This window comes from Canis lupus, chromosome 4 (genome assembly GCF_011100685.1).
Source record: "Canis lupus familiaris isolate Mischka breed German Shepherd chromosome 4, alternate assembly UU_Cfam_GSD_1.0, whole genome shotgun sequence".
In the NCBI taxonomy this organism is placed as follows: domain Eukaryota; kingdom Metazoa; phylum Chordata; class Mammalia; order Carnivora; family Canidae; genus Canis; species Canis lupus.
This window is the reverse complement of record NC_049225.1, coordinates 15,667,036-15,680,616: the sequence shown is the minus strand read 5'-3', so window position 1 is coordinate 15,680,616 and position 13,581 is coordinate 15,667,036. Positions and strand designations below refer to the sequence as shown.

Below are 13,581 nucleotides of genomic sequence, written 5' to 3'. Positions count from 1 at the left end.
TAGGTTAGTGTTTGTCAAACAAGGGAGCAGAAGAGAACTCTCCAAAATCCCAAAATGTTCTTGGACCATTTATCTGTTGTTGCATCAGCAGGGCTGCTTCATTTCCATCTAGAAAAAAATAACTTCCCTGTTTATTTGTGGTGGATCTGGCATGAGAGAAACTCTTTTCATATAATTTGTATATATATATATATTTATTTATATATACATTTATTTATATATATGTCTTATATATTTTTTTTAATTTTATTTATTTATTCGTGAGAGACACAGAGGAAGAGAGAGGCAGAGACACAGGCAGAGGGAGAAGCAGGCTCCATGCAAGAAGCCTGACGTGGGACTCAATCCTGGGACTCCAGGATCACACCCTGGGCTGAAGGCAGCGCTAAACCCTTGGGCCACCAGGGCTGCCCTATATATATATATTTTAAGATTTTTCTTTTTAGAGTAACATCTACACCCAATGTGAAGCTTGAACTTTCCACCCCAAGATCTAGAGTCACATGCTCTACTGGCTGAGCCAGCCAGGTGCTCCTACCTATATATATATTTTTTTACAAGCACGTCAGAATACTGAGGCATCTCTAATCAAATCCTCTTCAACCATTATAGTCACTACCACAATTACACAGACCTCAAACTTCCAGTTCTACCTCTTGCTCTGACACTTTGCTGCAAAATGCTGACCCATCTGGACTTTGTTTCAAAGAGAAGGGTCACATATTGGGAAGGGATCAAGGGAATCATGAAATATTGGAAGATGATAGGGTTTGGTTACTCTTAAATAAATATAGATGAAAGGAGACTTAGAAACTGAATGGTAGAGAAGAAATGATTGAAGTCATAAGGCAGAAGTTTGTTTTTATTTATTTTTGAAAGATTTTATTTATTCGTTCATGAGAGACACACACAGAGAAAGAGGCAGAGACATAGGCAGAGGGAGAAGCAGGCTCCATGCAGGGAGCCGGATGTGGGACTTCATCCTGGGACTCCAGGATCACACCCTGAGCCTAAGGCAGACACTTAGCTGAGCCACCCGGGTGTCCCAAGGCAGTAGTTTAGAGATTGTTCTTATGTTTCTAGGAGAGATTCCCCTGCAGCTTCCTTTAAAAAAATATTTTCCAAAGTTATCAAAATTCTCAAGTCCATTGTTATTTAGTCCTGTGTCCATGCTTCCTGGTGCCATTCCACCTAAGCAACACTAGTATAGGAGACCTCTGAGTGATGGTCCAGGGAAGTCACGTGAGGGCTTCAGGGAAGGGAAGGGTCATAGCAAAGTAGCACATACAAAATAAGGATTTTACCATTAATTTAATATTTTACCTCTCACTTTCACTTTCACTGTACTCTTTACTTCTGAAATGATCTCTTTCACCAGTCTTTATATTTTCCCCACCCTTCAGGGAACTGGAAAACCCTCTGGGAGTGTCTCTCTTAGAACCTTGTAGGCAAAAGGTTCCAAAACAAAAAGTAAGAAGGCCAAGGAGATGGGGAAGGAGAGATGAAGAGGAGGGGGGAGAGAAAGAGAGAGGAGGAGGAGGAGGAAGAAGAGAAGGATGGGAGAAAGAGAAAGAAAAGAAAAAAAGAAAAGAAAGAAAGAGAAAATATGACAAATACATAATACTTTCTATCCTGACTTGTTTATATCATATGCTGTTGACATTCAGTCCAGAAACAACTGTGGGAAGAATGATGCAACCTCAGATGTGAGGACCTCGGGACTGTGGCCAGAGACTTTTCACAGCATACATGGAAGCTGGCCAGACTCAGCCTTGGCCAGACAGCTTATTCTGTGCTGAATTCTCTCTCACCAGTTCTAAAACCTGCACAACTCTGATTTGACTCCTACATGGCTTGACTGCCATGTTCATCACACTTTTCTTTTTCAGATTTGGGGGGAAAGGAGAAAAGTAACTGGGGAAATAAACCAATTGGAGACTTTTGGCTCATGATGTTGAAATAATTTACAGAACTCTCTTGGATTCTTCAGTTATCACAGAGAAAATATCCTACTTGATTAAATTGTAACGATTGGCCGTGTTTTAGAAGAAGTATATTTTGTAATTGTATAAGCCATTAAAGCCTTTTTCTTTTGCGTAAATGCACTTTGTATACCTCATATGAAAATTTTCAAATATATCAAAAAGTATAATAGTATAATGAACACCCATATACCCAAAACCTTGTATTTAGTAGTTAACATTTTACCATTTCTTCACCACCTATTTGTTTACTAAAATTTTTTTTTTTTTAAGATTTTATTTATTTATTCATGAGAGATACAGAGAGAGAGGCAGAGACACAGGCAGAGGTAGAAACAGGCTCCATGCAGGGAGCCTGATGTGGGACTCGATCCCGGGACTCCAGAATTACACTCTCGCTGAAGGCGACGCTAAACCGCTGAGCCACCAGGGCTGCCCTGTTTACTAAAATTTTTTAAGGAAATTCTAAATAATATATTACTTCCTTCTAATTACTTAGTATTCATCTCTAAAAAATGAGAGCATTTTCCCTAGTTTACTATAATTTAATATAATGAAAGTAACATCAGTTGCACTTTTCATTTATTTGTAACTGATGTATTTAGAATATAGTACACACCCATGCACCCATCACTACTATAAAACAGAACAGATATGAACATTCTTGTCTATGTATTTTGGAGCACATATACATGCATTGCGGCTGAGCATATATCCAGGACTAGAATGGCTGGGTCATGTGTGATGTGCATCTTCAGTTTTAGTTGATATTGCCACTTTTCCAAAATGCTTATGCCAATTTACACTAACACTGGCAGTGAATGAAAATGACATTTGCTTTAAATTGCTGTCAATACTTAGCATTTTTTGTCTTTATCATTTTAGCCATTTTGTTGATAGGCAGTTTATCTTACCGTTTAGCTCTTTAAAAGTTGACTTGTGCTCCTAATACTTTATCCTAGTAAAGGATATGCTCCTGAAGATACCTCTATTAATTTTTTGATTAATAAAAAATGCCTAATGACCTTTATTCAATTTTTTAAAAAGATTTATTCATTTATTCATGAGAGACACAGAGAGAGAGAGAGGCAGAGACATAGGCAGAGGGAGAAGCAGGCTCCCCATAGGGAGCCCAGTGTGGGACTCGCTCCATCTTGGATCCCAGGATCACTCCCTGAGCCAAAGGAAGATCCCTAACTGTTGAGCCACCCAGGTGTCCCATCTTTCTTCAATTTATGCCCTTCACCTCTCAATAACATTTGACATCACTAACCATCACTTTCTTCTGGAAACTCTATTTCATTGACTTCTATGACTGCATTACCCTGGAAAGTGCACCTTTATCCACAATTTTGGAATTGTGGATAAATTCCAATATCCAGTACAACCTGAAAACAAAAAGTTTTTATACTACTCATTTGGTGGCAAAAACCTATCCTGAGCTATCATCAGACTATTTAGTCCTTCTTTATCCCACTTGGTGTTATGTTTACCTGATTCATTGACGATTTGTCAATGTGTACAGTTATTATGAGACACTGTGCCAATCTGTTCTATATTATGGAGTATAAGCACCATATTAGCTTTTGAAAATTCAGAAAATTCTGAATTCCTAAATAGACTTGACTCTCAGAGTTTGGGGTAAAATTTTGCAGGCTATCATAGAAAAAGCATTAACGCTGGAGTCAGAAAAACCTGGGTGTTGTTCCCACTTCACTCAACCTCTTGAAACTTCAGTTTTGTTTTGTTTTTAATCTCATCTCTAAAGCAGGGATTGAAATAACTAGCTGATAAGGCTGTGAACATCCTTACTTGTATGACTCACACAACTAAAACTCAATATATTGAAAACTGAGCTCACCATCCTCCCCGCCCCCGACCATCTGCTGCTTTGTTCCCTGTCTTAGGGCATGGCACCAGCTTCCCACCCATTTGCCCAACTCAGAAACCTAAGCACCTCAGTTTATTCCTCCTTTCCCAGTCCATTAGCAAGTCCCGTCAAGTCTACATCCTGAGGGTTTCTCAGTTCTGCATATTTTTCTCCATTTCCACTGCCATCTTGCCTATTTCAGACAGACTCCTAAGTTGTCTTCCTTTCTCCAGTGTTGCCACTTTTCAGTTCACTCTCCACACTAGAGCCAAAGTGATCAATGCAGATTTTTTTAAGTTTTTTTTTTTTTTTTTTTTTAAGATTTTATTTATCCATTCATAGAGACAGAGAGAGGCAGAGACACAGGGAGAGGGAGAAGCAGGCTCCATGCAGGGAGCCCGACGTGGAACTCGATCCCGGGTCCCCAGGATCACACCAGGGCTGCAGGCGGCGCTAAACCGCTGCGCCACCAGGGCTGCTTGATCAATGCAGATTTGATTATGCTACTCTCCTGCTTATAGGTATCATTTCCTTTTTTTTTTTTAATTTTATTTATTTATGATAGTCACACAGAGAGAGAGAGAGAGAGGCAGAGACACAGGCAGAGGGAGAAGCAGGCTCCATGCACCGGGAGCCTGACGTGGGATTCGATCTGGGGTCTCCAGGATCGCGCCCTGGGCCAAAGGCAGGCGCCAAACCGCTGCGCCACCCAGGGATCCCTATAGGTATCATTTCCTATTGCTCTAAGATAAAGTTCTATCATGATTTCCCAGGTCTTCTCATATGGTCTGCTTACTTCTCTAGATTCATGGGCAAATTACCTTTCATTCCTTAACTTGCCATATTTTTCTCTTGTGCCCTGGTCTTTGACTATGCTTTATCTGGTGTTTGAAGCACACTTTCCCCACACCCTGTACCTGGCTATTTTCATGAAAACTTAAGATCTTACTTTGAATGAGACTTTTTTTTTTTTTTTTTTTTAATTTATGATAGTCACACATAGAGAGAGAGAGAGAGAGAGGCAGAGACACAGGCAGAGGGAGAAGCAGGCTCCATGCACCGGGAGCCTGGGATTCGATCCTGGGAATCCTGGATCCAGGATCACGCCCTGGGCCAAAGGCAGACGCTAAACCGCTGCGCCACCCAGGGATCCCTGAATGAGACTTCTTTCTGAAAAGCTAATCTGTTTGGGCTGAATTGTGTTTTTCCAAAATTCATATGTTGGAGCCCCAATCCTCAATGTGACTCTATTTGGAGATGGGGTCTTCAGAGAGGTTATGAAGGTTAAATGAGGTCATAAAAGTGGGGTCCTAACTCAGTAAGACAAGGTCCTCATAAGAAGAAAACACACCAGGCGCCTGAGTGGCTCAGTGGTTGAGCGTCTGCCTTCGGCTCAGAGCATGATCCCAGGATCCAGGATCAAGTCCCACATCAGGCTCCTTGCAGGGAGACTACTTCTCCCTCTGCCTGTGTCTCTGCCTCTCTCTCCGTGTGTTTTTCATGAATAAATAAATAAACTCTTAAAAAAAAAAAGAAGAAGAAAACACACCAAGGAAAAGCCCATGTGAGGTCACAGGGAGAAGGTAGCCAAGGAGAGAGAGGCCTTAAGAGAAACCAGTTCTGCCAATCTTGATCTTGATCTTTTAGCCTCTAGAACGAAGAAAAAAAATTTCTGGGCAGCCCGGGTGGCTCAGTGGTTTAGCGCCACCTTCAGCCCAGGGCCTGATCCTGGAGACCCAGGATGGAGTCCCACGTCGGGCTCCCTACATGGAGCCTGATTCTCCCTCTGCCTGTGTCTCTGCCTCTCTGTCTCCCTCCCTCCCTGTGTCTCTCATGAATAAATAAATAAAATCTTAAAAAAAAAAAAGAAAAAAGAAAATAAATTTCTGTTGTATACGTCGCTTGGTGTGTGGTGTTTTGCTATGACAGCCCTAGCAAACTAATACATAATCCTTCCTCTATTTCCTCATGGCATGCTAGGATTCTTCATTAGAATTTTCATCATGTGATATTGTAATCATCTGTTTTCCACATCTCCATGTCTCCTTTTAGACTGGAAGCTACTCCCAAGGCGGGGATTTGTCTTTTTTGTTCACCATTGCAGCCTGAGCTCCTCACAGAATAGTTTGCGTATCATAGACACTCAAATATTTTTGAATGAATTAATAAGTAGAATAACATATGTGAATATTCTTGTCTGATTAACAATAGATATTAACACTCAGTAAGTGTTTATTATATCTTCTCATTTCTCCTGTTTCCAATTGCTTCTTCCTAGCATAAGCTCCTTTTCCCATCCAGTAAATGTAATTGCAGCTTGAGTCTGCTATTTAAATTTAGACATGCCCAAGCACGTCTGAAGATCTTGTAGGACAGACCCACCAGCCATGACTGTGTATATAAGTTGTATCATCTCCTGAGAATCTAGCATTACACTTTTAACTTAGGAGTAACAAGCCTTGGTGGGCTGTGGGGAGAAGTGACCCAAAGTGTAGTATGATATTTATTACTAGGAGAGCCAACCAACTTGGTTGATTCCTTTCAAATATAGGCCAGCTCCAAAAGGGAGTGTACTAGTTTGCTAGGGCTATCCTAACAATGTACTATAGACCAAGAGATTTAAACAACAGAAATTGATTCTGGAGGCTAGAAGTCCAAGATCAAGGTAATGGCAGGGTTGGTTTCTTCTGAGGCCTCTCTCCTTGGCTTATAAATGACTGGCTTCCCCCTGTGTCTTCACATGGTCTTTCTTCTGTGCATATCTCTGCCCAAATTTCCTCTTCTTGGAAGGACACCAGTCATGTTGGATTAGGGTCCAGTCATATGACTTCATTTTACCTTAATTATTTCTTTAAAGGCCCTAAGTCCAAATATAGTCACCTTCTGAAGTACTAAGGGTCAGGATTTCAATATAAGACTTTTAGGCACACACAATTCACTCCATAATAAGGAACTAGGTGTTCATTTCCACATTGCCATCAAATGTGGATATCACACCAGGGACAGGAGCCAGAGAAATAGCATATTGCCCAGCAGAGGTGGCAGGACCACCTGAGTGAGAAGGAAGTGGCAGTGGTGCCCAGCAAAGAGGGACTAGACAGGGATCCCTGGGTGGCGCAGCAGTTTAGCGCCTGCCTTTGGCCCAGGGCGCGATCCTGGAGACCCGGGCTCGAATCCCACGTCGGGCTCCCGGTGCATGGAACCTGCTTCTGCCTCTGCCTGTGTCTCTGCCTCTCTCTCTCTCACTGTGTGCCTATCATAAATAAAAATTAAAAAACAAAAAAAGAGGGACTAGACAGAAAGGGGGAAATGGAAGTTCTCAATAACTTCCAGAAATATTTGAAGGAAACTTTGAAGAGAGTCCTGGGTCCTATTTGAACAAGAAAGAAATGAGGTATTACTTTGGTATTTTCCAAGACTGTGAGCCCTCTACTAAAACTAAACTAAACCCCCTTTAGACAATGCACAATTTCAAACTTTAATGATTACCTCTTAAAAGGTTCTAATGAAAATTACTCCTTTATCCTCAACCTATTTCCCGAGCCTGAATATGCCACTTGTACTTCATTTCCAGCTTCTAGCTTTCCTGTGTTAGTTCATAACTCCAACATCCTTTCATCTTTGACCTTTTCTTTTTCTCACTTCCAAAATCCAATCATAAAGATTCTACCTCTATAATTTTTCTGAAGGGTGCTTTCTTTTGTTCATGAATTCCTTACTGGTCCTATGAAAAAGCTTCTAAAGTTTTCTTCACATTCCAACTAATTCCTCATATATTTATAAATGATGATGATGATTTGGCTTTGGCCACAATTAGCCCCATCCCTCTCAGCTTTAATGAAATATAGCTTTCATTAGCTGGACTTACAGCAGGACCTGAGAAAAATTTGTAAGTATTGGAATGGGCAGGAAATGAGATTCCTATATACAAACGAAAATGATTAGCAGCTATATGGATGAATTTCATGTAAGGTTGAGTAAAACAAGTCAGAAAAGGGATCCCTGGGTGGCGCAGCGGTTTGGCGCCTGCCTTTGGCCCAGGGCACGATCCTGGAGACCCGGGATCGAATCCCACATCAGGCTCCCGGTGCATGGAGCCTGCTTCTCCCTCTGCCTGTGTCTCTGCCTCTCTCTCTCTCTCTCTGTGTGACTATCATAAATAAATAAAAATTAAAAAAAAAATTAAAAAAAAAAACAAGTCAGAAAAGAACATGGGTGATATAGTTTCATTTATTTATCAAGCCATAAACAACAAACAATGTCACTTTAGGGTACATATTTGGTAAAACTGGAGAGGAAGATGTTAAACTCAAAAGTTTAAGACAGTGGCTGTCTCTAAGGTGGGAGGAGGGACATGATGGGGAGATATGTATGTGGAGTCACAACAGTATGGGGAACTGATCTGTATCTAAGCCAGAGTGATACTGTTGTATTTTCCCTTTTTCCCATCTCTAAAATTAGGTGACCATACAATCACTGTCAACTAGGAGGCAGTTCTGATAAAGTTGTATTGCTATAGAGAGACTTTAATAGGTATGAGGACTCATCTTCCTGCTGTGCCATTCCTTGTCCTGAAGGGGAGTTCAAATCTTTTCCCATTTTCAACTTCATAGAATGAAAGGTAAGACTAACTTTAACTTTAAACAGAAATTAACTATAGATTTTGTTTAAGACTGAACATAGTATTGTGTGGATGGTAAGCATCATCTTGATTCAAGTGTAAATCTTTGACCCTAGAGGCAATTTTAACCTCCATTACCTGCCCCCCTACTACAGTGGTTCACTTAATATTTTGTGTGAAGTAGAATAGGTGAAATTCTTTTTTTTAGGTGAAATTCTTAAACAAATGGATAAATTCCAATATAACTGGAGAATGCTGAAAATTAAATAAAAGCTAAAATGTGCATTTAGTGGTCTATACCTATAGTTTTGTTGAGGATTTCCTCTTTCGGTACCCATGGTTCTTGGTCACACCACTTTGAAGAATGAAGAGATAGACCAGACAAAGAATGGCAGGCAGCAAAGTTATTGACCAATAGTAAAGTAATGGTACAGAGCTCCTGAAGAGGGAGGGGACCCAAGAGGGTTACCACTGGAATTTCTATGTCTAGGGTTTTTTATGAGCTTAATAGCACACTATTTTCATCTGATTAACCCTCCATGCGCCTGTCATCCAATCAGGTTTATTTTATTTTATTTTATTTTATTTTATTTTATTTTATTTTATTTTATTTATTTATTCACGGGACACACACACACACACAGAGAGAGAGAGAGAGAGGCAGAGACACAGGCAGGGGGAGAAGCAGGCTCCATGCAGGGAGCCCAATGCGGGACTCGATCCCAGGTCTCCAGGATCATGCCCTGGACCAAAAGCAGGCGCCAAACTGCTGAGCCACCTGGGGATCCCTCCAATCAGGTTTTTATCTTTTGTCTATCACGTGGAAAAGGGTGGAGGGCTTTTTCCCGGGTGGGTATAAAATCCTTTTAAGGGTGGTTTCCTCTTAGAGTTGGAGTGGAGCCTGTCCCTACCTGCCTTTCTTCCAACTATCCTTCAACAGTTTCATGTTAAGACATCTCAACCCAGAATAGATCCACTCCCAGAGGTGACTTATGGTATGTGCCAAAGATCCCCAGAATAAAGTAACACTTCATTCATCATCTTGCATTGTCGATATTACTTGTGAATAAATGATTGAAAACATTATTTTTTTTTCTTTTTTTTTTTTTAATTTTTTTTTTAATTTTTATTTATTTATGATAGTCACACAGAGAGAGAGAGAGAGGCAGAGACACAGGCAGAGGCAGAAGCAGGCTCCACGCACCGGGAGCCTGATGTGGGATTCGATCCCGGGTCTCCAGGATCGCGCCCTGGGCCAAAGGCAGGCGCTAAACCGCTGCGCCACCCAGGGATCCCTGAAAACATTATTTTATTTGTACCTCAGACTTTAAAAAACTGATTCAGGAACTGGCTAAAAGACCAGGAACTGATCAAAGATGAGTGCTCAGGTGCCCTCCATAAGTCACTTCTGCCCTGGAGCCAGAGTTCTTGGTGTCAAAGTGTATGGGGTTGGTGGTCTTGAAAATTGTTCATTATGACCTTGCCCTGTCACTCCTTAGATGTAATCTATTGTGCTAGAAAACTCCAAAGAAATCGTTAACTCCTTGACCATTACAAGGAGGACATACATTAAGGCATCTGTAAGGTGGGGATGCAGGTCCTAGTGATGTAGGAATTGATTGGGGTTTGGAACTGATGACTAAGAAAGAATTCTTGAGATGTCTTCAGTGCAAAAAGGTGGTTTTATTAGAGCATGGGTATAGGACCTTTGGGCAGAAAGAGCTGCACGGGGGTCATGAGGAGTGGCTAATTATGTACTTTCAAGGTGGGAGGGTGTTAAGGATAGCACAGACTCCCAGGTGTTTTGAAAACAAGGTTTCCAGGACCTTGAGGGGACTAGCTAGTGTTAGGAAAAGGTCATTTATTACTGTCTAATAAAACCTTAGTCATGAGCCCCTTCAGATGAGTATTAGTGGGTCATATACTTGGGGGATGATTACCAATATATACCTTGGGGGTAGAGATAAAAGAAGTTTCCAAAGGAATTTTAGTATGTTAAAGTAGACTCACAGGATCCTGGGGGTCAGGCTAAAATTGCCTTTTGCCCTTAGCAAAGTGTTAACATTGAGGCAGCTGAGTCCTTGGAGGACAGTCTGTTTCAAGGACTTGTTAATGGACAATAAGTAGTAAGGAAACTTTTTTTTCTTTTACCTATTTCCCACATCACTAGCAAGAATAAAAGCTGCAAAAAAGTCTTTTATGGAGGTCTCTTCAGTGTCCCTGTCTCACAACCTCTTGTATACAAACTATGATAAAGTTAATAGTTATTAGCAAACTCCAAAATGTTCTCCTAATACTCAGAAAAACTGAATGGATTTGGTTTTGTAACTTGGGCAGAATGAGTAATTTTGTGTGTGTGTGTGTGTGTGTGTGTGTTATTTTATTATTTTCCATTTAATAGTAGTTACAGGATACTTCTCCTTTGCAATAAGTAATAACCAAAGCATCCCCAGAACAGGGCTACAGAGCCAGACCATTCAGGGCTTGGAATTGTTAAAAAAAAAAAAAAAAAAAAAAACTTAACTGAGTAAATTCGAAGATCTAATTAGCTTTATTCATTGATTCATGAAGCTGGCTGCATTCCATCTAGCAAGTAGAAGGAGTTCTGAGAAACTGTACAAAATGGGAGGTTTTGGGACAGGGACAAGGACTGCAGAAACAAAAGAGATGACTATTTTGGGCAAGGTTGCTTTTCTTGGCAGAAAAGTAGAGATATACCATGCAGATTCCCTCAAGAGCGTTGACCGGGAAATTCCAGACTGATTGATAGAAAATTCCACTCTTGGGAGAGGCTGAAACTTCAATTAGGTTAGATATTAAGTCTTGGTTTGCTGACACCTAGGCTCAGCACAAGTGACTCCATCTTGGGCCTGCTGCTTCTTTTTTAACATAATATAGATTTTTACACTTGTCTCCAAATGAAATTACTCTTACACCCCCAGAGATACAGAAAAGACTGAGAACAGACGGCATTTATCACACAATTTGAAACGTGTATTCCCTCCTGGATGCCATGCTTGTAGTGCACTATGAATTCATTTGTTTTATGAATCTCCCAATTATCTTTTGAATGACATGATTCAGTTTGTTGGATGTGACTATTTAAATTGTGTCCTAATTGGGGTGCCTGGCTAGCTCAGTCAGAAGAGTGTGCAACTCTTGATCTTGGGGTCATGAGTTTGAGCCCTACATTGGAGATAGATATTACTTAAATTGAAAAAAAAAAAAAAAACTATGTCCCAATTTTAAGCCAATTTTTGGCATGTCTTCATCGTTTAGCATAATGAGACTTGGCCCTTTCTCTCTCATACACAGGGAGCCCTGCAGAACTACTGATTGTCTCATTTTGTTCAATACTGAATGAACACAACCAATGAAGCACTCTTTGTAAAACTTACCTGGCATCTCTGTTCCCTATTTCTCACCAGCTTCACCTTGAGTGAGAAGTAGGATTTAAAAAAAAAAAATTTCCAAAGCAGTGGTTCTCTAAGCCCCATCTCTGAGGAAACTCAAATTCTTTCCAAATAGTTCTAGGAGTCCCCAGTGCCTCACGTGTGTCTCAGATACTGTAGGGCTCAGGTACTGTAAAGCCCATAAAGGATGATATGGATTATGTGGCAGCTATTATTTATTGAATGCCTACTATGTGTCAAGGTGTTCACAAGGAAAGGGACAATCTGGGCAATGGCAGGAGACATTCTCCTGTCCTTTGTAGAAACTCAGGGGAAGGGGAAGTCATCACCCACCGACATGTGATTAAAACTTGGTCTTAAAGATCTTCAAAGCCTTGAGAAGACAGGAAACCAGAAAACACTGTAATTTCAAATTCTTGGGTGATTCCCCATGTTGGAAGTTGTAGAGACCTGAAGTCACTTTTGTGGCCATCTTCCTCCTGAATTGGAACAATTCTTCCAATAGGTTGTTAGTCCTAAAATGAAAAGTGAAGAACCTTTGCTGACATAGAGACATTTTGACAAACTCCACTTCTTGTCGCTGACAGCTGCTTTGGGAGTGACAGTGGTTTTAAAATGTTTTTTTGTAGGGAAGAGTGAATTGCACCTGGGAGATTGGTGACCTTTAAGGGGACTACCTTTTAGCTGAGAGGCAAGCACACCGGGTCAACCACCTACATTAATACTATCCTTCTGTGCTACCTTCTCTCATTACTTTCCAAAGTAACTCTCCTCTTCAGACTCCCTGCACCCCTGGTACCCCCTAACTCTTAACTGATGACCTGGCTTCAGACTTTACCAGGAAAATAAAAGAAAATAGAAAATAGTTAGTCATTTGGGAGTGATTCCTTTAAACCCTAAACCAAATCTGCCAATTTGTCTTCAGCTGTACCTTCTCTTGCTTCTTTCTCTGTGTCCACAGATCCTTAACTATCAGATCATGTTTCTTATCTAATCCCAATCAAACCTCCACTGTGGCCCATATGGAGCAACCTCCCTTAAACCAGACTCCAGAACTTCATAAATGTTCTGATTTTGCCCTTCCTGCTCTGGGATACTTAGCTTGTGCAGGTAGTGCTTTCCCTTATCTTGGTGAGAACACTTACCTTAGCAATAGCCAGCTCTTCCTTGGGAGAGCTGAATGGCTGCCATCTCACCTCGGGCACTTGGCTTCTACAGCTAGCCTTTCTTTTTTGCATTATTGTTCTCTTTCTTTCTACTGGGTCAGCATACAAACCCACCCATCCTTAAATCCCCATTTGTTCACACTTGTATCTCCCAACTTCCAGCACTTTATTGCTTCCCTCACAGGTATGTGTCTTTAAACATACACACACACACACACACACACACACACACACACACACACACAATGTTTTAAATAATATATTCACATACTTCAAAAACTCCAATGGCTAATTCTCCTTGCTAGAGGCATCTTGTATGTACTTGGAGAGATACACATATGGAAGCATCCAGCAATAATACTATAATGCACACACTGTTCTTTACCTCTCACTAGACAACAGATCCTGGCAGTCTTTCTGTATCAGAGCAGAAAGATCATAGCCAAACTTTTCTGGTGGTTCTTGTCTAACTTTCCTAACCTCCTATTCTCTCTTTAATTTATTCTAGTGTGGCTTCTGTCCCTTCCAG

At 40.8% G+C, this 13,581-nt stretch overlaps 1 long non-coding RNA gene across 8 annotated transcripts in view; it reads left to right on the top strand.

Annotated features, from left to right (window-relative positions):
• The window catches only part of LOC102152465, a 46,087-nt gene that overhangs the window by 4,404 nt on the left and 28,102 nt on the right, over positions 1 to 13,581 (top strand). For 4 of the 8 annotated variants that reach the window (XR_005357899.1, XR_005357897.1, XR_005357898.1 and 1 more), the window contains exon 4: positions 8,314 to 8,473. This is a non-coding gene — a long non-coding RNA (uncharacterized LOC102152465). Of the gene's footprint in view, positions 1 to 1,667; positions 2,102 to 8,313; positions 8,474 to 13,581 lie in introns of those variants that run through there. The other 4 variants (XR_005357900.1, XR_005357895.1, XR_005357894.1 and 1 more) reach the window with 1 other exon arrangement.